This window comes from Tachyglossus aculeatus, chromosome 9, assembly GCF_015852505.1.
Source record: "Tachyglossus aculeatus isolate mTacAcu1 chromosome 9, mTacAcu1.pri, whole genome shotgun sequence".
Lineage (NCBI taxonomy): Eukaryota > Metazoa > Chordata > Mammalia > Monotremata > Tachyglossidae > Tachyglossus > Tachyglossus aculeatus.
Genome location: NC_052074.1, coordinates 10,738,522 through 10,762,379, shown reverse-complemented (window position 1 = coordinate 10,762,379; position 23,858 = coordinate 10,738,522). Strand labels below are relative to the sequence as shown.

General features: G+C 43.8%; 1 protein-coding gene across 2 annotated transcripts in view; it reads left to right on the top strand.

The window, feature by feature from the left end:
* Positions 1-23,358: 23,358 nt before the first annotated feature.
* Positions 23,359-23,858, top strand: part of VPS54 (VPS54 subunit of GARP complex) — a 72,535-nt gene continuing 72,035 nt past the window's right edge. For both annotated transcript variants that reach the window (XM_038751290.1, XM_038751289.1), the window contains exon 1: positions 23,359-23,570. The gene's annotated coding sequence lies outside the window, so the exon portion shown is untranslated. The remainder of the gene's footprint in view (positions 23,571-23,858) is intronic.

Below are 23,858 nucleotides of genomic sequence, written 5' to 3'. Positions count from 1 at the left end.
CCAAGCACTTAGTACAGTGCTCTGCACATAGTAAGTGCTCAATAAATATGATTGAATGAGTGAATGAAAGATCTCATGCATTTCTCCTGTGGCCTGCAGTTTTGAGGAAGAGGAAAGAAGAAAGTAGTGGTCCATGTATATTCACTCATTCATTCAATTGTATTTTTTGAGTGCTTACTGTGTGCAGAGCACTGTACTAAGCGCTTGGGAAGTACAAGTTGGCAACATATAGAAACGGTCCCTACCCAACAATGGGCTCACAGTCTAGAGGGGGGAGACAGACAACAAAACAAAACATGTGGACAGGTGTCAAGCCATCAGAATAAACAGAAGTAAGGCTAGATGCCCATCATTAACAAAATAAATGGAATAGTAAATATGTACAAGTAAAATAAATAGAGTAATACATCTGTACAAATATATATACAGGTGCTGTGGGGAGGGGAAGGAGGTAGAGCAGGGGGGATGGGGAGGGGGAGAAGAAAGAGGGGGCTTAGTCTGGGAAGGCCTCCTGGAGGAGGTGAACTCTCAGTAGGGCTTTGAAGGGAGGAAGAGAGCTAGCTTGGCAGATGTGCGGAGGGAGGGCATTCCAGGCCAGGGGGAGGACGTAGGCTGGGGGTCGATGGCAGGACAGGCAAGAACGAGGCACAGTGAGGAGGTTAGCAGCAGAGGAGCGGAGGGTGCGGGCTGGGCTGGAGAAGGAGAGAAGGGAGGTGAGGTAGGAGGGGGCGAGGGGATGGACAGCCTTGAAGTCCAGGGTGAGGAGTTTCTGCCTGATGCGCAGATTGATTGGTAGCCACTGGAGAGTTTTGAGGAGGGGAGTAACATGCCCAGAGCGTTTCTGCACAAAGACAATCCGGGCAGCAGCGTGAAGTATGGATTGAAGTGGGGAGAGACACGAGGATGGGAGATCAGAGAGGAGGCTGGTGCAGTAGTCCAGGCGGGATAGGATGAGAGCTTGAACGAGCAGGGTGGCGGTTTGGATGGAGAGGAAAGGGCGGATCTTGGCGATGTTGCGGAGCTGAGACCGGCAGGTTTTGGTGACAGATTTGATGTGAGGGGTGAACGAGAGAGCGGAGCCGAGAATGACACCAAGGTTGCGGGCTTGTGAGACGGGAAGGATGATTGTGCCATCAACAGTGATGGGAAAGTCAGGGAGAGGGCAGGGTTTGGGGAGGGAAGATAAGGAGTTCAGTCTTGGACATTTTGAATTTTAGATGGCGGGCAGACATCCTGATGGAGATGTCCTGAAGGCAGGAGGAGACAAGAGCCTGAAGGGAGGGAGAAAGAATAGGGGCAGAGATGTAGATTTGGATGTCATCAGTGTAGTTGAAGCCGTGGGAGCGAATGAGTTCACCAAGGGAGTGAGTGTAGATAGAGAACAGAAGGGGACCAAGAACTGACCCTTGAGGAACCCCTACAGTAAGGGGATGGGAGGGGGAGGAGGAGCCCGCAAAAGAGCTGAGAATGAATGGCCGGAGAGATAAGAGGGGAACCAGGAGAGGACAGAGTCTGTGAAGCCAAGGTTGGATAGCATGTTGAGGAGAAGGGGGTGATCCACAGTGTCGAAGGCAGCTGAGAGGTCAAGGAGGATTAGGATAGAGTATGAGCCGTTGGATTTGGCAAGCAGGAGGTCATTGGTGACCTTTGAGAGGGCAGTTTCCATGGAATGTAGGGGATGGAAGCCAGATTGGAGGAGGGTGAGGAGAGAGTTGGCATTGAGGAATTTGAGGCAGCGGGTGTAGATGACTTGTTCAAGGAGTTTGGAAAGGAATGGTAGGAGGGAGAGAGGGCGATCACTAGAAGGGGAGGTGGGGTCAAGAGAGGGGTTTTTAAGGATGGGGGAGACATGGGCCTGTTTGAAGGCAGAGGGGAAGGAACCAGTGGAGAGTGAGCGGTTGAAGGTGGAAGTTGAGGGGAGGGAAGGGGCGAGAGATTTCATAAGATGAGAGTATATGTCTTCCCTAGGCCTCACCCTGCCCCTAAATGATACCCTGCAGGCCACCTCTAAGTTCTAGAACGCATGTTTTCCCCACAAATGCCATTCAAGGATTCACATCCCAGCAAACACCACCAAATGGCCTGGAATGATGAGTATTTGCCCAGCCTGTTGGCAGGATGAATTAAAACCTAGGATCAGAGGCAATGTGTTTGAAAGAAACCTGACAATCGCAAAATAATAATAATAATGAGTTTGAACCTCTTTTTAATCGATAATTTCAGACTTGCTTCCTACCTAACTGTTCAGTAAAGCTGAAAGTAAGAGGCAAAGTACTATAACGAAGTATATATAGTATGTATATATATATGTATATATAGATATATATATATAAAATGAACTATAAGAGAAGCAGTGTGGCTCAGTGGGAAGAGCACAGGCTTTGGAGTCAGTGGTCACGGGTTCAAATTCCGGCTCCGCCAATTGTCAGCTGTGTGACTTTCGGCAAGTCACTTAACTTCTCTGTGCCTGTTACCTCATCTGTAAAATTGGGATTAAGACTGTGAGCCCCCCGTGGGACAACCTGATCACCTTGTAACCTCCCCAGTGCTTAGAACAGTGCTGTGCACATAGTAAGCGCTTAATAAATGCCATCATTATTGCAACGAGTTTTACTTTACCAGTTCACTTCCAGTCACCATTCATGAGGGAGCTAATGATCTGTGACCAGAAGGAAGCGTGGCAAAGGTCCTATGTTACCCACAAATTGGGCTACCATCAGCCAAAATAAGAACTGCTGGCTTTTAAATTGGACCAGTAAAGCAGGATTGTGCTCGTGCAATGAAAACGGTATTGGTGACAATGACAATGGAGTTTCCCATCAGGAATGACAGGTGAGCCTCAGTCCGTAGACTACAGCACTGACAACCAGCACAGTGGACCTGGTTATGGTGCTTGCTAGCTACTTGGACAGCACCACCCGACTACACTCTCTTGTCTCTGCCGGTGTGCAGTGAGCAAGTAGAGGTTCGGGAGTGTGAACCATTGGAAAGTGCACATGTCTTCACTCACTTTGCCCCGCTACAGGCAGAGCCAATCAATCAATCTGGTGTTTATGGAGCCCGTATTGTTTGCAGAGCATTGTACTACGTGCTTGGGAAAGTATGATTCAGAGCTGGGAGACACGTTTCCTGCCCACAAGAAATTTACTCTGGAGGAGGAGACAGATTTTAAGTAAATTACTGATAGAACCCAGGTCTCATAAATCCCAAGTTGATGATCTTTCCCCTGGACTAATGGCAGGGCTGAAAATGGAATTAAATGTTAGATGGCAAAATCAAACCAATTAGTTGAGAAGACTAGTTAAGACATTGGGGGAAAACATAATATGCTGGGGAGAGGATGTTTTTAAAGCCCTGGACTTTGGAGAGGCAGTTGAGGGACAGTTGGGAAATGTAGGAAGGGGCTCTTATTATCCTTATTTTCTCTCTAGGCCCATCCCAATTTTGGCTTTCTATCAGAGTGATCCATTGTCAATAGGGCATGAGTAACAGTCAGCCTCCCGTCTCTCCCTCCAGGCATGCACACACTAACACTGGCACCCACATACCAGCTCACGCTACAATCAATCAATCGTATTTATTGAGCGCTTACTGTGTGCAGAGCACTGTACTAAGTGCTTGGGAAGTACAAGTTGGCAACATATAGAGACAGTCCCTACCCAACAGTGGGCTCACAGTTAAAAGGGGACAAAACTCCATAGATTGTAGTTCTCATTCACCAAAATGCAACGCTCAGGGTTGTCTCCACTTCTTAGCCTGCAGTAAATCCAGTTCTGATCCCAGACTCTGAAGAAGTCATCTGAAAAAACACTTAAGTCAGTGGTATAGAGCAGGAAACAATCAGCTCACCTTCAGACTTGTCCTTCTTTCTTATTTTATCGGGAAATCTTGGAAAAGGCTGCCATCTGCTGTTCTCCAGAGCCTAGGGTTACTGATGGAGACAATGAACAAAGCGGTATCCTCCTCCCCATCTGGATGGAGTCCCATCTGCTGTAATCTGTCCCCGTCAGGATCAAAAAGAAGAGGGCAAACCAGAGGACAACTCTCTCATATACCCTGATGCAGGGCAGAGGCAAAATCATCTATATTAATGAGGCCAGAAGGTCCTAGTATTACCACGATAACCTGAATAGAAGGATGTTTCTTCAGTTCAACAGCTGTCTTTTCCAAACAGACTCGTGGGCTGCGTGTGACCCAGGGAAGATTTCTCATAGGGCTGACCATCCTCTCTCAACTCTCCCTCTGGCTCTCTCTGGGTTTGGGTCAGTGTGAATGGATGATCCAAAAGCTGTAGAGAAAATCGAGAAATAAGCTTTAGGGAAACAATTATAAGATTGTACACAGTATAAGGATCCTTAAGGAAATTGTATGCATGGAGTGTTATACATTTGCATATGCCTTTGGGAGAATCCTAGTGGAAACTCCCTCCTGCTTTGAAGCCTCCTAAGAAATCCCAAGATTTTGCCATCTTTGAAGTCTCCTAAGAAATCCTAAGATTTTGCCAAATGGGATAAATATAGTTCTCTTGATTTTCCCTTCACTCTGGCCTAAGTATCTTCTGTCGCTTCCATTTCAGTTATTGAGGAAGAAACGTAACCTCATATGTCAGCAATGGGTTTGAGGGGGAAAGCGAGGTAATTCGTATTTCAAGGGAGCAGAGGGGGCCATAATAAACAGGGATGGATGAATACTGGAAATGCTTTGTCAATATTGAGGAAACTTGGCCCCTGGCCCCACACAGACCAATTCCTATCAAGGAGTCCCATACAGAGTAAGTTACTAAGGTTCAAATCAGCTATTTCTACTGTTGGTATAATCTATATAAAAATATTCTAAAGGAAATCAAAGAAATAGCTTTAAAAGGAATATAAATAGTAAATGATTTAGCAAGTTTTTGAAATCAACTGTGATTATGACCTAGACACTTTTCATATCCTAAATATTTTTGTCGGGAAGTAGCCTAGAGTAGAATGTCAATCAGTGGTATTTATTGCGTGCTACTGTGGGCAAAGCACTGTTGTAAACACTTGGGAGAACACAGTACAACAGAGTTTGTAGAAACATTCTCTGCCCACCAGGACCTTAAAGACTAGAGGCAAAGGCAGACATTAAAATAAATTATGGGTATGTACCTAAGTGCTGAGGAATGAGGGTGGAGTGAATATCAAGCAGTGTCCATTGTATGTATGGCCTTCGTAAAGCTGAGAAGAATTTTTCAATCATGTTTATTGAGTGCTTACTATGTGCAGAGCACTGCATTAAACACTTGGGAGAGTATAATACAACAGAATTAGCAGAATGTTCCCTGCCCAGAAAGAATTAACTGCAACACTTTTAGTGAACTTTCAGGGAATTTGGGCCTGAGCTGTGGCTTCTCACAAAGCAACCTTTCCCTTGAATTCAAGAACAGGAAGAAGTAGCGCATAATAGCAGGAAATGAGAGGTGCTTTTGAAGTAATTACAGAAAACAGAAACTAAAAGGTAGAAGGAAAGGCCAAAGAAGTGAAGAGGCTATAGGTCACATCCTTTTGTTACAAGTTATTAAGGTCACTGAAGTTGGTTAAAGTCACTTTAACTGTAATTAATAGTAGGTTTAACTACGATTGCTTTAACTGCAACTTTTTGGGAAAAAATTATCCGCGTACAAAATTATCACCCACCATTCTCTCTCGCACTTGCCAGTGAGAATCAAGAGTCAGTGGTATGAATCACAATTTAAATTATTAAAATGTGTACTTGCCTTCAGCCTTACTTCAGTTAAAGCGATTTCTTAACTTTCCATGCCTGCGTTATTTGGTTCTTGAAAGGTACGACACTGAAATGTAGGGAAGAACGTGCCCTGAGGAGTGGAGAAAGCATTGATTGCAGAAAATAGGAAGCAAAGAGAAGTTCCCTAAAGGTAAAGGGTAAAGGGAGGAACTCGCCATAATATTCAGACCAAGCTGCCCAAAGCAGTGAGTTCCTTTTTCAAAACTGCTTTGCCTTTGGCTCCACATAGATTTCTACCAAGAGTTCCCTTTAAACACTCAACTAACACAGATAAGGCACTCATTACAATTCAGCTATTTGAGTTGTTGGCATTACCTACCTAAGAAATATTCTAGAGGATAAATAAAACAAATAGCTTTAAAAAGAAATATTTTCAGCATTGTTATTAATTATGGACCAGCACAAAGAAAAGGTGTCATGAAATGGCATTTTAATCAAGAGTTTAGAATCACAGAATCAAAGGAATGGAAAGCCCATGTCCCCTACTAAAAATTCAACTCCTGCATGAAGTCTTTCCAGATTAACACTTCCCAACAACTTCCAACTTCTCTGGTCCATTACCTACTGTAACTATTTCAGCATTTATGTGTAAATATATATATATAGATATATAGATATATACATATATAAATGATAGTATTTGTTAAGTGCTTACTATGTAGCAGGTACTGTACTAAGCACTGGGGTAGATATGAGATAATCAGGTTGGACACAGTCTATGTCCCACATGGGGCTTACAGTCTTAATCCCCATTTTAGAGATGAGATAATTGAGGCACAGAGAAATTAAGTAATTTGCCACGCAGCAGAAAGGTGGTGGAGCCAGGATCAGAACCCAGGTCCTTCTGGCTCCCAGATTGTGCTCAATTTCTCTGTTGCCCTGGCTCTGCATAATGCCCCCATAGGAGCAAAGTGGCCTAGTGGAAAGAGCACAAGCTTGGTAATAAGAAGACTTCTCGTATCCTGGGTCTGCCCCTTGCCTGCTGTGTGACTTTGGGCATGTGACTTAACTTCTCTGTGCCTCAGTTTCCCCTCACCTGTGAAATGGAGATTCAATGCCTGTTCTCCCTCCTTCTTAGAATAGGAGCCCCATGTGGGACAGCAACTGTGTGGGACCTGATTATCTTGTGTCTATCCCATCCCTTAGCACAGTGTTTGGAACATAGTTAGTGCTAAACAAATACCACAATTATTATCATTATTATTATTACATATCTATTCTATTTATTTTATTTTGTTAGTATGTTTGGTTTTGTTCTTCATCTCCCCCTTTTAGACTGTGAGCCCACTGTTGGGTAGGGACTGTCTCTATATGTTGCCAACTTGTACTTCCCAAGCGCTTAGTACAGTGCTCTGCACACAGTAAGCGCTCAATAAATACGATTGATGATGATGATCATTATTATTATTACACTGTCCTGGCTCTATAATGCTATATTTCAATTCCACCCCATCTTTGTTTATGTCTAGTTCCTAGGTTTAACCAGCTTAGATACTTCTGTACTCTACTTCCTGTGACAAGCCCAATGCAATGAATTTAAAATGTTAGAGTGAAGGCCAAACATCCACAGCAGCTGGATTCTCTTCCTGGAAGCATGACAAAAGATAACAGAAGCACTGGGGAAAAAAAAAAAAATGATGAATTCATCTTTTGAGGTTTAGCAGCCCCAAGTGGTCTCAGTGAAAATCTCCGTGTACACACACAAAGATTCTGACATTTTAAACACCCACATTCTAAAAGACTATTGATTGTGAGCCAGAAAAGGATAGTTACATGAATAAAAACAGAAAGTAGCTCCTATTTTGCTTCACATACTACTTTTTGCAAATGCCAAGGTTTTGCCTTCATGGACTTGCTGAGGATACTGTCTCTCCATGGACCATGATGTAAAAGGGGTAATGGGTGCAGACAATAGTAGCACATCCTCCTTGGTAGGATATATTTATTTGTACATATTTATTACTCTATTTATTTATTTACTTACTTGTCCCTATCTATTCCATTTATTTTATTTTGTTAGTATGTTTGGTTTTGTTCTCTGTCTCCCCCTTCTAGACTGTGAGCCCACTGTTGGGTAGGGACTGTCTCTATATGTTGCCAGCTTGTACTTCCCAAGCGCTTAGTACAGAGCTCTGCACACAGTAAGCGCTCAATAAATACGATTGATTGATTGGTAGGAGCAGAAGTTTCTTCAACTTTCAGGTCAGCCCCGAGTTTGACTCTTCAGCCCCGTCGATGATGATGGTAATTAGGATGGTATTTGTTAAGCGCTTACTATGTGTGAAGCACTGTTCTAAGCGCTGGGGTAGATACGAGCTAATCAGGTTGGACACAGTCCCTGTCCCACTTGGAGCTCGCAGTCTACATTCCCATTTTACAGATGGGGTAACTGAGACACAGGGAAGCAAAGTGACTTGCCCAAGGTCACACAGCAGACAAGTGGCAGCCAGGATTGGGATCCAGGGCCTTTTGATTCCCAGACTTGTGCTCTATCCACTAGGCCATGCTGCTTCCCTATCCCTGGGGACTCCTCCTGCAGGAAGGGATCAGTTAGCCAAGAATGCCTTGGTACTGGGGAAGATAAGAAATGCCAGTTACCAGAGCTGTCCAGTTTGGGGAAGCGCCAGACTGAAACAAACTTTTACTCAATCAGAAATAGAAGGATATAATTTCAGCTGAAAACTGTTTTTGCTTTGATGATCAAGCCTCTGGCTTCGGTCTTAACCAGCTGCTCTTGGAAAAGCCAACAGCCATATTCTTTCTGAACATGCACCTGATTAGAGAAGCAGTGTAGCTCAGTGGAAAGAGCACAGGCTTGGGAGTCAGAGGTCACAGGTTCGAATTCCGGCTCTACCACTTAGCTGTGTGACCTTGGGCAAGTCACTTAACTTCCTGGGCCTGGAATGCCCTCCCTCTGCCCATCTGCCAAGCTAGCTCTCTTCCTCCCTTCAAGGCCCTACTGAGAGCTCACCTCCTCCAGAAGGCCTTCCCAGACTGAGCCCCATCCTTCCTCTCCCCCCATCCCCCTCTCCATCCCCCCATCTTACCTCCTTCCCTTCCCCACAGCACCTGTATATATGTATATATGTTTGTACATATTTATTACTCTATTTATTTATTTATTTATTTTACTTGTACATATGTATTCTATTTATTTTATTTTGTTAGTATGTTTGGTTTTGTTCTCCGTCTCCCCCTTTTAGACTGTGAGCCCACTGTTGGGTACGGACTGTCTCTATATGTTTCCAACTTGTACTTCCCAAGCGCTTAGTACAGTGCTCTGCACACAATAAGCACTCAATAAATACGATTGATTGATTGATTCTCTGGGCCTCAGTTCCCTCATTGGTGAAATGGGGACTAAGACTGTAAGCCCCACGTGGGACAACCTTGATCACCTTGTATACCCCCCAGAGCTTAGAAAAGTGCTTGGCACATAGTAAGCACTTAACAAATACCACCATTATTATTATTAGTAGTAGTACACTGTTCATTATGAAAGCAAGAGCAGTGCTCTTTCTGTAAACGTCCTTGAGTCTACAGCTTCCAGCTCCAATTATGGCTTCCTTTCCAATCTTCCCAGTTTTGGCTACATGGATTTTGCTTACAGTTAGAACTTTGTGGAAGTTGTGTGAGCTCAGAAACAGAAGGCCAATTCAAAAGTTCAGCTGCAGCCTCTGACTAGGGCCTACGGTTAATCTTCCAAACTCACCAGTTTCCTATTTATCAATAAATTGTAATCTCCACCTCCTGGATATCTAGCAAGAATGAATGACCTTGGGTGTGTCTGCCGGTGAGAGGATGGCTAGTTATTCTATAGCACTATGCATCTTTGAGCTTGGAACTTTGCCTAAAACTGTAAGCCCCACATGGGACAACTTTGATCACCTTGTATACCCCCCAGCGCTTAGAACAGTGCTTGGCACGTAGTAAGCACTTAACAAATACCACCATTAGTAGTAGTAGTATACAGTTCATTATGAAAGCAAGAGCTGTGCTCTTTCTGTAAACGTACTCGAGTCTACAGCTTCCAGCTCCAATTATGGCTCCTTTTCCAATCTTCCCAGTTTTGGCTACATGGATTTTGCTTACAATTAGAACTTTGTGGAAGTTGTGTGAGCTCAGAAACAGAAGGCCAATTCAAAAGTTCAGCTGCAGCCTCTGACTAGGGCCTATGGTTAATCTTCCAAACTCACCAGTTTCCTATCTATCAATAAATTGTAATATCCTCCTGGATATCTAGCAAGAATGAATGTCCTTGGGTGTGTCTGCTGGTGACAGGCTGGGCTAGTTATTCTATAGCACTATGCATCTTTGAGCTTGGAACTTTGCCCAGTACTTGAAGCAGTTGGAGGCAAAGATTTCCATGACCTGTTCTGGGAGGGACTGTTTCACAGAGAGTGTTGAATTGGTTATTTTTCTGGGATCAATGTGCAGTTTTAGATCCCCAGGCTATTTGCCGAGAGTTACCTAGTGTCTACTATAACACACAGAAGTGAAGCTGCTGTTACTTAATTCTTTCAAATGAGTTTTTAGCTTTAGAGAAATTAGCCTTTATTTTCAAGATTCCTATTCTCTTTTCAATTTTTCCTTCCATGATAAAGTGCAAGGTGCTGAAGATTTGGTTTTTCACTGCTCAAACGTTAGCTGCATAATGAAATACTAACCTCTGCTGCATAATGAAATAGAACCCTATTGTCCCACGTGGGGCTTACAGTCTTAGTCCCCATTTTACAGATGAGGGAACTGAGGCCCAGAGAAGTTAAGTGACTTGCCCAAGGTCACACAGCTGCCAAGGGGTAGAGCTGGAATTCGAACCCATGACCTCTGACTCTATTTCTATAATGAAATAGAAATAGAGAAGCAGCGTGGCTCAGTGGAAAGAGCTCGGGCTTTGGAGTCAGAGGTCATGGGTTCAAATCCTGGCTCTGCCACTTGTCAGCTGTGTGACTTTGGGCAAGTCACTTCACTTCCCTGGGCCTCAGTTCCCTCATCTGGAAAATGGGGATTAAGTCTGTGAGCCCCACGTGGGACAACTTGATTACCTTGTAACTACCCCAGCGCTTAGAACAGTGCTTTGCACATAGTAAGTGCTTAATAAATGCCATCATTAATCATTAACTAATTAACCCTTCACAACACAAATGATACTAATCATAAGGTAACTAAAAAATCTAAAGTTGCTCAAGTTGTCATTATCAGAATCAAGAGTATTTTTGAGCACTGTTAGCCTTCTATTTCTAATTGAGTAAAAGTTTGTTATATTCTGGCACTTTGCCAACTGGACAGCTCTGGTAATCAATCAATCATATTTATTGAGTGCTTATGGTGTGTAGAACATTATACTAAGCCCTTGGGAACGTATAATACCACAGAATCGGTAGACGCATTCACTGCCCACAACAAGCACACATTCTAGAAGGAGAGGCAGACGTTAGTTTAAATAAATAAATTATGGATATGTACATAAGTGCCGTGGGGTAGAGGGAAGGGTGAATAAAGGAATCAAATTAGAGTGATGCAGGAGGGAGAGGGAATAGGGGGAAAGAGGGGCTAGTCTTAGAGGCAATGTGCCTTCAATAAGGCTTTGAAGGTGGAGAGAGTAATTGTCTGTCAGATATGAAGAGGGAGGGTGTTCCAGGCCAGAGGCAGGACATGGGTAAGAGGTTGACAGTGAGATAGACAAGATCAGGGTACGTTGAGCAGGGTGGCATTAAAAGAACAAAGTGTGCAGGATGGGTTGTAATAGGAGAAAAGAGAGGTAAGGTAGAAAGGGGCAAGGTGATTGAGTGCTTTAAAGCCAGTGGTAAGGAGTTTCTGTTTGAACTGGAGACTCTTGAGGAGTGGGGAAACATGAGGAGTGGGGAACGTTTTTGGAAAAGTGATCTGGGCAGCAGAGTGAAGTACGGACTGGAGAAGGCAGATGCTAGAAATGGGGAGGTCTGGGAGGAGGCTGACTCATAATAATAATAATGATGATGGTATTTGTTGAGCGCTTACTATGTGCAAAGCACTGTTCTAAGCGCTTGGGGGATACAAAGTAATCAGGTTGTCCCATGTGGGGCTCACAGTGTTAACCCCCATTTTACAGATGAGGGAACTGAGGCCCAGAGAAGTTAAGTGGCTTGCCCAAGGTCACACAGCTGACAAGTGGCAGAGCAGGGATATGAACCCATGACCTCTGGCTCCCAAGCCCAGGCTCTTTCCACTGAGCCACGCTGCTTCTCTAAGCACTCATCTTCCCACCTAAACCCTATCTACCCCCTGTCTTTCCCATCACCGTAGACAACCACACCACTATCCTCCCTGTCTTACAACCCCCAAAATGTGTTTTCCACAACTTCTCTCTCTCATTCAACCCAAATATTCAATCCATCACCAAATCCCTTTGTTTCTAACTGCGCGACATTGCTAAAATCCACCCTTTCCTCTACACCTGAACTGCTACTATGCTGACCCAAGAACTTATTGTGTCCTGTCGACTAATGCCTCTGTCTCCTTGCTGACCTCCCAGCCTCCTGTCTCTCTCCACTCCAGTTCTTACTTCACTCTGCTGCCAGATCATCTTTCTAAAACAAAAAAATTCAGTTCATGTCTCCCCACTCCTGAAAAATCTCCAATGAATGCCCTTCCACTTCAACATCAAAGAGAAACTCTTTACTGTCAGCTTTAAAGCAATCATTGAGTAATCCCCCTCCTATTTTACCTCACTGATTTCCTAACCCAACTCAGCTCCCAGGTAGCTCCAAACTAAGCCCTTTTTTCTTCTAGTCCTCCTCCCTTCTGCATCACCTATCCACTTCTATACTCTTTAAGCATTTGATATTCACCCCCCAGCACTTATGTACATATCCATAATTTACTTATTTATATTTAGATCAGTGTCTGTGTCCTAGACTGTAAGCTTCTGACAGGCAGGGAACCTGTCTACCAACTCTGTTGCATCGTCTTCTCCCAAGCACTTAGTACAGTGCGCTGCACAAAGTAAACACTCAGTAAATACCATTGATTGATTTGCAGGGTCTCCAGCAGAAAATGGCTATTTATATTTTTCAGTAAGACAAAAGTGTTTAAACATTACAGGATTCGGTTATAGATTCATATTTACGTTACTCTCCACCATAGCCACCCCTCCCCATACTTTTTCCCCGCTATTCTTGGCCCAATTGTTGTATTTGTATTGTGTTTGTGCAGTTTCTTCTCCCCCACTTAAATGAATGGGGGTCTAATGATACCCTCTCACTTCTCCAATTTGTAATGATAATATTCAATTTCAACCTTAACCTATTTGGAATGATTGAGAAAGTTAATGAGCCAATTCTGAACACCATTAAAATCTTTAATAAAAACGATCATTAGTACTAGGCCCAGGAACTAACTTTGTTGTGTTGATCCATAAATATTTGGCATGTGCACAGAAGTGCAGCAAGCCCAAAAAGGAAGTAGAAAAGGAAGCAGAACAGAGAATCAAACACAAATGGTAGCTTGGAAGAGGGGGCAGAAAGCAAGAGGTTTTATACGTGCTTAAGGCTACGGAAAATTAATCATGGTTCTTATGGCCAAGCGCTGTTCTAAGCACTGGGGTAGATACAAGTTAATCAGGTTGGACACAGTCCCTGTCCCATATGGGATTCGCGGCCTTAATCCCCATTTTACAGATGAGGTAACTGAGGCCCAGAGAAGTGAAGTGAAATGCCCAAGATCACACAGCGGACAATTGATGGAGCTGGTATTAGAACCCAGGTCCTTCTGACTCCCAGGGCTGTGCTGTACCCATCAAGCCCCACTGCTCCTGCTCTGCATGAGGTAAGCACTCAAAATCAATCAATCAATCGATTGTATTCATTGAACTCTTACTATGTGCAGAGCACTGTACTAAGCGCTTAGAAGAGTACAATACACCAGAATTAGTAGACATGTTCCCTGCCCCTAATGAGCTTACGGTCTAGAGGGGGAGACGGGCATTAATATAAATAATTGATAATATATAAAGATATGTACATAAGTGCTGTGGAGGTGGGGGCGAGGCGAATATCAAATGTCCAAAGGTCACAGATTGAAGTACATAGTGATACGGAAGGGAGGGCGAGGAGGGGAAAAGACTTTTCTTTTAGACTGTAAGCCCACCTTTTAGACTTTGAGCCCACTGTTGGGTAGGGACTGTCTCTATATGTTGCCAATTTGTACTTCCCAAGCGCTTAGTACAGTGCTCTGCACATAGTAAGCGCTCAATAAATGCGATTGATGAAAAGAGGACTTAATCGTGGAAGGAGGGGGTTCCAGGCTAGTGGGACGACATAGAAAAGGGATCAATGGCGAGATAGATGAGATTGGGGCACAATGAGTAAGCTAGGCTAGAGCGGAGTGTGCGAGCTGGGCTGTAGTAGGAGATTACTACAGCCCACAAAATACCATTGTGTGATTGATTGATACTCATTTGATATTCCCTACATTTTTTTCTTCTTCTTTGACTTCATGCCATTAATGTGGAATAAAAGACTTTACAAAACTAGATGCAGTATTCAAGCTTTTTTCTTTAATTTAAACATGCGGAATTGATCTCACCAAACTTCCAGAATAGATTCAGCCTACTTAAATAAAAATGAGCTGGAGTATCAAGGAAACAAAGCTGGAAAACTTGTAGCATTTTCTGGCTAATGGGGTGGAACCTGATAAGAAATAGTATCAGTTTACAGGGAAGAGAAACTGAAATGATTTTTATAAAGCGCTTTGATATCCAGGAGGGAAAATCATTATGTAACTTTAGTCCATCATTATAGATGCCTGGCCCACGTCCTACCTCTGGCCTGGAAAGCCCTCCCTCCACACATCTGCCAAACTAGCTCTCTTCCTCCCTTCAAAGCCCTACTGAGAGCTCACCGCCTCCAGGAAGCCTTCCCAGATTGAGCCCCCCCTTTTCCTCTCCTCCTCCTCTTCTCTCCAATGCCCCCCGCCTTCCCCTTTTCCCCTCCCCAGCACTTGTGTATATTTGTACATATTTATTACTCTATTTTATTAATGATGTGTATATAGCTATAATTCCATTTATTCTGATGGTACTAACACCTGCTTGTTTTGTTCTGTTATCTGTCTCCCCCTTATAGACTGTGAGCCCGTTGTTGGGTAGGAACTGTCCCTATATGTTGCCGATTTGTACTTCCCAAGAGCTTAGTACAGTGCTCTGCACACAGTAAGCGCTCAATATGATTGAAAGAATGAATTAGTAACATTAGTTTTTAAAATTACATTATGAAATTTCCCCTGCATTTTGATCATTTGTTGGTGGAGTCAGCTTCTTTTGCTCGTAAAGTATTTCCTCGCAGCTTGTTCTGCTCTAAAATGTTGCATAATCACCTAAGAATTCGTATTGTCTTTTTAGTGCCTTCCTGCTGTTCATGGATTTCCTTTTGAGTACGCTCATTACGGAGGCATGTACCAGATTGATGTTCAAAGAAACTCTTCCAAAATCTTTGAGGAAGTTAGGCTGTGATTTATTCAGGATTTTGAACTTTACGATTTTGGTGCCCAGGTTTAAATTTGCATATGCTTAATCCCTGAAATTCATGTCAAATCAAAGCGTTTTTGTTGTGATAGGGAGCTATCTCAGTAAATTGGTATTCTATTCCTTTTCATTAGTCTGTTATTTAGAATTTGCTTGGGTCTTCCTGGGTTTTTTTCCCCCCAAATTAACAATGGCTATTTAATTATTCCTAACAATGACTCTCTAAGGTAGGCCATGGTCTCACCTTCACAACATTGCCAAGATCTGCCCTTCCCACTCCTCCTATCCCGAATGAGGTCAGCCTCCTTTCTGACCTCCCAACCTCCTGTCTCCCGCCAGTTTAGCCCATACTTCAATCTGCTGCCCGGATTATCTTTCCTCAGAAACGTTCTGGGCATATCAACCCCCTCCTTGAAAATCTCCAGTGGTTGCCTATCAACCTCCATATCAAGCAAAAACTCCATCACCTTACCCCCTCCTACCTCACCTCCCTTCTCCCCTTCTACATCCCAGCCCACACACTCCGCTCCTCTGGTGCTAACCTTCTCACTGTGCCTCGTTCTTGCACGTCCCGCCGTCGACCCCTGGCCCACATCCTTCCTTCTACAATTCTATTTATATTGATGCCTGTTCACTTGTTTTAATGTCTGTCTCCCCCTTCTAGACTGTAAACCCGGTGTGGGCAGGGATTGTCTCTCTTTATTGCTGAACTGTACTTTCCAAGCACTTAGTACAGTGTTCTGCACACAGTAAGCGCTCAATAAATATGATTGAATGAATAAATGAATTACCTTCATTGAAAGATTGCTAGTGACTTGCCTTGGGGCACATAGCAAATAAGTAGTAATGGTATTTGCTTTTAGTGCTATTTATTGAGCACCTACTGACTTACAAGGCACTAAACTGAGCAGTTGGGAATGTAAACCAGAAGCTTGTTCAAGACTATTGCACTGCTCATCAAAGCCCCTTTCCCAAGAGGCCCTAGCTCTTCATGGCTAGTCTCCTCCAGCCTCTTGGCCCTGCCTTTCTTCCCAACTGCCTGGCTTGCTTCCTCTCTTGATTCATTTCTCTCACTTTTGTCTAGACTGGTTCCTTCCTATTCCCTCTCCCCCCACCCTCCTCCAGTCAGCTTCCTTTCTGCTTTGGTCACTTCATTTGCAGAGCATCTATGGACAGGCTTCAGAGTGTATCAGTGAAATAAATACACTCAGTGATCTCAATATTGAGATCATACACTCAAATATTCTCAATGATCTCCAGGAATTAAGTTCCCACAGCCTCCTATGGCAACCTGTTTTCCCATTTAACCTTCATCACAGTTTAAAATAACCTGTTCTTTTTGCTCCCCTCTCAGGACCGCACCCGGAGAGTTTCCAGTACTCTACCAGTCTCAGTGATGGGAGGGAGAGTCAAGCGGAGGCATAGCCATTCCATTGCTAGCTTGGACAGCGGCTAACGAGTGGAAGCATATGTATATATGTATATATGTTTGTACATATTTTTTACTCTATTTATTTATTTATTTTATTTGTACATATCTATTCTATTTATTTTATATTTATATTATATATATAATATAATATAACATAAATATATATATATTTATATATATATAAATCTATTTATATTTATTTTATTTTGTTAGTATATTTGGTTTTGTTCTCTGTCTCCCCCTTTTAGACTGTGAGCCCACTGTTGGGTAGGGACTGTCTCTATATGTTGCCAATTTGTACTTCCCAAGTGCTTAGTACAGTGCTCTGCACATAGTAAGCACTCAATAAATACGATTGATGATGCTGATGATGATGATGGAAGGCAATCTACTACAAGTCAAAATTCAGCTGTGCTGGGCAGCAGCAGCACAGGAGAGAGTCGAGGATAGAGACTCAAGATGACTGTGTGGAAGAAGGCGATGGTAAACCTCTTCCATATTTTTACCAAGAAAAGTCTACTGATATACGACCAGAACGACTGCAGATTGAGGTGGAGCGTTCTGGGGGAGATATGTCCATGGAGTCGCTATGGGTCGAGGACAACTCGACAGCATAAGCAAGACAAGACTCCTTTGGCTACTCAGATTCCCTATTAGAAAATTAAGTTCATTTGCTACTTGAAGGACTCCTCGACTGGCACCCGCCCCGACACTTGAACTCAACAAGCAGTTGTCATAGATGAAGTTCAGTAAGATTTATTTGCTGTTCAGTAGGGACCCACGCTCTGAAGAGCTGAAGGCTTCATTGACTAATTCCCCGCCACAAGCAAGTGCTCCTCTCTCACACATTCCTAGGGTGGCCGTTTATCCAGCTTTATAGCGGATTGTCTGTTTCTCAACTTCTCTGTCCTGCATCCTGTATAAATATGGCCCCAGAAGGCTTCACATCTGGAATTTTAATTTTAAGTGTCCAGCTTCCCTCCACCTTGACCCTGGCAATCAAATTCTGAAGCTAGGCAGGGGTACCCAAGTTCACAGGGGCTTTGGAAGGGAATACAGGGGCTCTGGATCAAGTATGGGCATCCCCCGGAAAAATGCTCCAAGTCCAAGTGGCCTCGGGTGGATTTCCACAAAATGATGGGCATGGTGTCATTAGGGTAGGTTCCATTTCCGCTGTAAACTATTCGATGTTAAGCTTGTGTGGTATTTGGAAAGTGGACACTCTACACGCATTCCATATGTGTATATATATATATATAGTATATATGTTTGTACGTATTTATTACTCTATTTTATTTGTACATATTTATTCCATTTATTTTATTTTGTTAATATGTTTTGTTTGGCTGTCTGTCTCCCCCTTCTAGATGGTGAGCCCGCTGTTGGGTAGGGACCGTCTCTATATGTTGCCAACTTGTACTTCCCAAGCGCTTAGTACAGTGCTCTGCACACAGTAAGTGCTCAATAAATACAATTGAATGAATGAATTCCAGGCACTTATCCCCTCCTGTACTCAACATTAAGAGTTCCAACCGGGAATCCCCCTGATTCAATGGAGGATCTCTATTCAGAAGGCTCTGAGTTCCACACAAGCACTCCAGAATTCAATTCCTAATGTCTTCACCTGAAGCAGACATCCAGCGCTTAGAACAGTGCTTTGCACACAGCAAGCGCTTAATAAATGCCATCATTATTATCATCATCATCATCAATCGTATTTATTGAGCGCTTACTATGTGCAGAGCACTGTACTAAGCGCTTGGGAAGTACAAACTGGCAACATATAGAGACAGTCCCTACCCAACAGTGGGCTCACAGTCTAAAAGGGGGGAGACAGAGAACAAAACCAAACATACTAACAAAATAAAATAAATAGAATAGATATGTACAAATTAAATAAATAAATAAATAAATAAATAAATAAATAAATAAATAAATGGGTCTTGATGGGCAGTCCTAATGACTGCTGGGGAAGCAGCATGGCCTAGTGGTTAGAGCACAGGCCTAGGAGTCAGAGGACCTGGGTTCTAATCCTGGCTCCACCACTGTCTGTTTTGTGACCTTGGGCAAGTCATTTAAAGTCTCTATGCCTCAGTTTCCTCAACTGCAAAATAGGGATTCAATATCTATCCTCCCTCTTACTTAGATGGTGAGCCCATGTGGGACCTGATCATCGTGTGTCTACCTCAATGCTTAGTACAGTGCTTGGCATATAATAAGTGCTTAACAAATGCCACAGTTATTATTATTATTGCTCTCACTCTCTGGTGGCTCCCACTTCCAGAGGATTCTGCTTTTCGTGGCTCCAGCCTTTTTTTCCCCCTTCATGATTTCAGGCACTCAGTCCTCAGGGATTGGCTGTGTCTCCCACTCCCTTCTGCATCACCCTTGTACTTGAATTTCCACCCTCCAGTCACCTCTTCCTCAGCCCCACAGCACTTGTGTACATACTTGTAATTTATATATACATATAATCTGCTAATCCTGTTGTAGTGTACTCTTCTAGACTGGGAGCCCGTTGTTGGGTAGGGGCCGTCTCTAGATGTTACTGACTTGTACTTCCCAAGCGCTTAGTCCAGTGCTCTGCACACAGTAAGCAGCATGGCTCAGTGGAAAGAGCATGGGCTCTGGAGTCAGAGGTCATGGGTTCAAATTCCAGCTCTGCCAATTGTCAGCTGTGTGACTTTGGGCAAGTCATTTAACTTCTCTGTGCCTCAGTTCCCTCATCTGTAAAATGGGGATTAAGACTGTGAGCCCCCCGTGGGACAACCTGATCACCTTGTAACTGCTTTGCACATAGTAAGCGCTTAATAAATGCTAAAAAAGTGCTCAATAAATACGATTGAATGAATGACTATAGCTTTAATTCTATTTGTTCTGACGACTTTGACACCCGTCTCCATGTTTAGTTTTGCTGTCTGTCTCCCCCTTTTAGAGTGGGAGCCCAATGTTGGGCAGGGACGTCTCTAGATGTCGCCGACTTGTACTTCCCAAGCGCTTAGTCCAGTGCTCTGCACACAATAAATATGATTGAATGAATGAATCCAGCTTTAATTCTATTTGTTCTGACGACTTCAACACCCATCTCCATGTTCTGTTGTGTTGTCTGTCTCCCCCTTCTACAGTGGCAGCCCGCTGTTGGGTAGGGACCATCTCTAGATGTCGCCGACTTGTACTTCCCAAGCGCTTAGTCCAGTGCTCAGCACACAATAAATACGATTGAATGAATGACTATAGCTTTAATTCTATTTGTTCTTACGACTTCGATACCCCTCTCCATGTTTAGTTTGGCTGTCTGTCTCCCCCTTCTAGAGTGGGAGCCCACTGTAGGGACCATCTCTAGATGTTACTCACATGCACTTCCCAAGCGCTTAGTCCAGTGCTCTCCATTCGTTCATTCATTCATTCAATCGTATTTATTGAGTGCTTACTGTGTGCAGAGCACTGTAAGTTTTAATTCTATTTGTTCTGACAACTTTGACACCCGTCTCCATGTTTAGTTTTGCTGTCTGTCTCTCCCTTCTAGACTGGGAGCCCACTGTTGGGTAGGGACCGTCTCTAAATGTCGCCGACTTGTACTTCCCAAGCGCTTAGTCCAGTGCTCTGCACACAATAAATACGATTGAATGAATGAATCTAGCTTTAATTCTGTTTGTTCTGACGACTTTGACACCCCTCTCCATGTTCTGTTGTGTTGTCTGTCTCCCCCTTCTAGAGTGGGAGCCCGCTGTTGGGTAGGGATGGCACCGACTTGTACTTCCCAAGCGCTTAGCCCAGTGCGGTGCACACAATAAATACGATTGAATGAATGAATATAGCTTTAATTCTAATTGTTCTGACGACTTTGACACCCCCGTCTCCTTGTTTTGTTGGGCTGTCTGTCTCCCCCTTCTAGAGTGGGAGCCCGCTGTTGGGTAGGGATGGTGCCGACTTGCACTTCCCAGGCGCTTAGCCCAGTGCTGTGCACACGGTAACCGCTCAGTCAATACGACTGAACGAATAAAAGCCGTCATCATGATTGTTATTAGAATTGTTATGAGGTTAGCGAAGGGGCGGTCATCACGCTCCCCTCAGGCCGCGGCCTGCCGCCTTGTGTGTGTGACTTGTGACTTTCACACAAAAACCTGCAAAATGTGTGAGAGTGAGCTTCAATTTCATGATCACAGTATATTGTAAAATGATGATTAAGGATTTTAAGATGCTCAGACATCTGATTTTTTTTTTTTTACTTCTTTGAAAAAAAAAGGAAAGGTGTCAGCCCAGTGGTACCAGTTGGTGGTGATGCATTGTGGTGTTACCTGAACTTCTTTCCGTCCCTTGCACCTCATTAATTAATTGTTTGTACATATTTCTTACTCTATTTATTTTACTTGTACATATCTATTCTATTTATTTTATTTTGTTAGTATGTTTGGTTTTGTTCTCTGTCTCCCCCTTTTAGACTGTGAGCCCACTGTTGGGTAGGGGCTGTCTCTCTATGTTGCCAACTTGGACTTCCCAAGCACTTAGTACAGTGCTCTGCACACAGACTGATTGATTGATTGATAAAGTCCGTGCCCCTTAAGTGCCTGAGATAGGGGCTGCTCCTGTAAGGCTTTGGGAATATTGCCCGCTTTTTCCCAGGAACTGGCCCCTGGAGCTATTTTAGCTCCTCTCAATCAATCGTATTTATTGAGCGCTTACTGTGTGCAGAGCGCTGTACTAACCTCCTTCCCTACAGCACCTGCATATATGTTTGTACATATTTATTACTCTATTTATTTTACTTGTACCTATCTATTCTATTTATTTTATCTTGTTAGTATGTTTGGTTTTGTTCTCTGCCTCCCCCCTTTTAGACTGTGAGCCCACTGTTGGGTAGGGGCTGTCTCTCTATGTTGCCAACTTGGACTTCCCAAGCACTTAGTACAGTGCTTGCAGAGCACTGTACTAACCTCCTTCCCTACAGCACCTGTATATACGTTTGTATATATTTATTACTCTATTTATTTTACTCGTACCTATCTATTCTATTTATTTTATCTTGTTAGTATGTTTGGTTTTGTTCTCTGCCTCCCCCCTTTTAGACTGTGAGCCCACTGTTGGGTAGGGGCTGTCTCTCTATGTTGCCAACTTGGACTTCCCAAGCACTTAGTACAGTGCTTGCAGAGCACTGTACTAACCTCCTTCCCTACAGCACCTGTATATACGTTTGTATATATTTATTACTCTATTTATTTTACTCGTACCTATCTATTCTATTTATTTTATCTTGTTAGTATGTTTGGTTTTGTTCTCTGCCTCCCCCCTTTTAGACTGTGAGCCCACTGTTGGGTGGGGGCTGTCTCTCTATGTTGCCAACTTGGACTTCCCAAGTGCAAGCACTGTACTAACCTCCTTCCCTACAGCACCTGTATATACGTTTGTACATATTTATTACTCTATTTATTTATTTTACTTGTACCTATCTATTCTATTTATTTTATCTTGTTAGTATGTTTGGTTTTGTTCTCTGCCTCCCCCCTTTTAGACTGTGAGCCCACTGTTGGGTGGGGGCTGTCTCTAGATGTTGCGAACTTGGACTTCCCAAGCGCTTATACTAACCTCCTTCCCTACAGCACCTGTATATACGTTTGTACATATCTATTACTCTAGTCATTTATTTTACTCGTACCTATCTATTCTATTTATTTTATCTTGTTAGTATGTTTGGTTTTGTTCTCTGCCTCCCCCCTTTTAGACTGTGAGCCCACTGTTGGGTAGGGACTGTCTCTCTATGTTGCCAACTTGGACTTCCCAAGTGCAAGCACTGTACTAACCTCCTTCCCTACAGCACCTGTATATACGTTTGTACATATTTATTACTCTATTTATTTATTTTACTTGTACCTATCTATTCTATTTATTTTATCTTGTTAGTATGTTTGGTTTTGTTCTCTGCCTCCCCCCTTTTAGACTGTGAGCCCACTGTTGGGTGGGGGCTGTCTCTAGATGTTGCGAACTTGGACTTCCCAAGCGCTTATACTAACCTCCTTCCCTACAGCACCTGTATATACGTTTGTACATATCTATTACTCTAGTCATTTATTTTACTCGTACCTATCTATTCTATTTATTTTATCTTGTTAGTATGTTTGGTTTTGTTCTCTGCCTCCCCCCTTTTAGACTGTGAGCCCACTGTTGGGTGGGGGCTGTCTCTAGATGTTGCCAACTTGGACTTCCCAAGTGCAAGCACTGTACTAACCTCCTTCCCTACAGCACCTGTATATACGTTTGTACATATTTATTACTCTATTTATTTATTTTACTCGTACCTATCTATTCTATTTATTTTATCTTGTTGGTATGTTTGGTTGTGTTCTCGGCCTCCCCCCTTATAGACTGTGAGCCCACTGTTGGGTAGGGGCTGTCTCTCTATGTTGCCAACTTGGACTTCCCAAGCGCTTAGTACAGTGCTCCGCGCATAGTAAGCGCTCAATAAATAGGATTGACGATGATGGTGGTGGCGAAGGGGCGGTCGCCGCGCTCCCCTCAGGCCGCGGCCTGTGGTCGCCGCCGCCGCCTCCCGCCCTCCCTGGCGCGGTGCATTGTGGGAGGGGGAGGGAGGCCGCCTCAGGGCCGGCGGCCAGGCCCGGCGGGCGGCTGTGGCGGACGACGACGACGACGAGGAGGAGGAGGATGCGGCGGGGGTGGCGCTCCCCCCGCCCCCGCCGACTGACTGGACGGTCGGGGGCGACGTGAAGGACGCCTCCGATACCTGTTGGACGCCGGGCTGCACCGGGGGTGGGGGGGGGGGTCCGGCCGAGGGGGAGGAGCGGCGGCGTCAGCGACGACGTTGAGGCCCGCAGGCGGCCGCCCATCGACTAGGCCTCGCTCCGGGACCCGCAGGTACATTCACTCAATCACTCAATATTCACCTGTATATATGTCTGTACATATTTATTTCACTTATACCTATCTATTTTATTGTGTTAGTATGTTTGGTTTTGTTCTCCGCCTCCCCCTTTTATCAATCAATCCTATTTATTGAGCGCTTACTACGTGCAGAGCGCTTGGGAAGTACGAATTGGCAACATGTAGAGACGGTCCCTACCCAACAGCGGGCTCACAGGCTAAAAGGGGGAGACGGGGAACAAAACCAAACATACTAACAAAATAAAATAAATAGAATAGATA